The 1,771-nt window shown below is 44.3% G+C and overlaps 1 pseudogene across 1 annotated transcript in view; it reads right to left on the bottom strand.

Moving 5' to 3' along the window:
- Nucleotides 1-830: 830 nt before the first annotated feature.
- LOC310879725 overlaps nt 831-1,771 on the bottom strand; it is a 4,777-nt pseudogene continuing 3,836 nt past the window's right edge. The window contains exon 4 of the transcript in view: nt 831-1,314. The product of the transcript in view is annotated as an uncharacterized misc_RNA (transcript). The remainder of the gene's footprint in view (nt 1,315-1,771) is intronic.

The raw sequence follows: 1,771 nt of genomic DNA, 5'->3' as shown, positions 1-1,771 counted from the left end.
CTAAACTATTTGGATAGGCATTCATTGGACAATGGCTTTTTGGGGTGGGGTTGAGCGAACCCCTGCACCCCACGGACCACCAGTTGAAAACCCCTGGTCTAAACTAACCTGACTGTTGCAGCGTTTCAGTTGCTCAGGTCTTATAGGCAATACTGATGATTATATATAAATAATCATAATGTCATTGTGTAAATAAATATTTTGTGAAACCGCTAATATTCACTCCCCAAATATTGTCACAATATCGATATCAAGCTAAACAAGAAATGACACAGTATAATAACTTATTACCAGCTTGTGCCAAGTCCTTGAAAAGTACTGTCATGACTCATGAGTTACTAAACAATTACTAAAAGGTATATAAATTAAACTTGAGTTAAATTAAAGTGCCTTTCACATCTAAAGCTCACTAGTGGATTTATTAATGCACTTTTACAGGCACAAACAATCCAACAGGTAAACATGAACAAAAATAACTTACAAGTACTATAGGCTTCTAATAAAAACTGGCATATTAATAAATAAGATATTTTCAACTCCTTCAAAAACACTGTTTCAGAGAGTTTAGACTCGCCTCTCTGTAGTAAAATTTCATTCGTATTAATCTATGTTTATGCTACAAAGGTAAAAAAACCATTTAACCCATTCAGGCGTGACGTCGAAATTTAAAAAAAAGTTTTCTAAATCATGAACATTTTCTGAAGATTTGAGGCACATTTTAACGATTTAAAAAAAATAGCAGACCTACAAGCTCATAGCGCGCCACTCGGTGGCGCGCTATGAGCTTGTAGGTCTGCTATTTTTCCAATAGGCTAAATTATAGCATAATGTTTAAAACACCAAAAGGGGTTCCCGCCCAAAACGGGGTTAAATACTCTCTTTGAAACAATTGAGCAATTAGATAATAAATATTATTATGAAATCTTTAGCGCGTGGCCCAGCAGTCTCTTATCTACTCCCAACCTGAAGGGGCGCTATAGTGCATCGTTCAGGAACGTCTCCAAGGCGGACAGATACTCCTCCGGGTGACACCGCATGTGGCCCGCGTGCCGCGACACCGCCCACTTCCTGCTTTCCACGGCCACGCCCCTCTCTCGCCACAGGTCGATGACGGACTCCAGGGCTGACCGGGTCGCAGAGGGCGTCGTTCTCGCAGAAGAAGAAGAGAGCGGGGGAAGGTGACGGGGCTGTGGCGGAACACTCGGACGCCGGCGTCGTAATAGTCGGCCGTGTGCGACTTGAACAGCCAGAAGAACAGCAAGGCGGCGTTTTTCACCAGCCAACTCAAACGAGGCAACAGAGTCTCCCCAAGTCCTGATGAGAAGACAGAGAGAAGAAAATTATATAACCGGTGCTAACATTAACAACAACGTTTTTGACCACATTCACCCTGCTGTCCCTAGTTTGAGCATGTCATTATAATAGGCAGAAATATATTTTTGAGTGGTGCGACCACTCCAAGGAACAGCAATGTCCGTGTTCACCTATGTGACGTTGGTTAATGAGTCAATTACGATGAGTACCAGTAGGTGGCGCTGTTGTGCCAGAAACAGAGAGAGAGAGAGAGATAGTATTAGTGCTGCACTGTTGCCTGCTAATGAGAGAGAGAGAGGAGAGGGGAGAGAGGAGAGAGGAGGGAGGGAGAGAGGAGAGGAGAGGAGAGGAGAGGAGAGGAGAGGAGAGGAGAGGAGAGGAGAGGAGAGGAGAGGAGAGGAGAGGAGAGGAGAGGAGAGGAGAGGAGAGGGAGAGGAGAGGAGAGGAGAGGAGAGGA

The sequence above is a fragment of the Protomyctophum parallelum genome (genome assembly GCF_964188405.1).
Source record: "Protomyctophum parallelum genome assembly, chromosome: 22".
NCBI classification, from domain to species: Eukaryota; Metazoa; Chordata; class Actinopteri; order Myctophiformes; family Myctophidae; genus Protomyctophum; species Protomyctophum parallelum.
The sequence above is the reverse complement of the archived record's forward strand: the minus strand, read 5'-3'. Positions and strand labels throughout refer to the sequence as shown.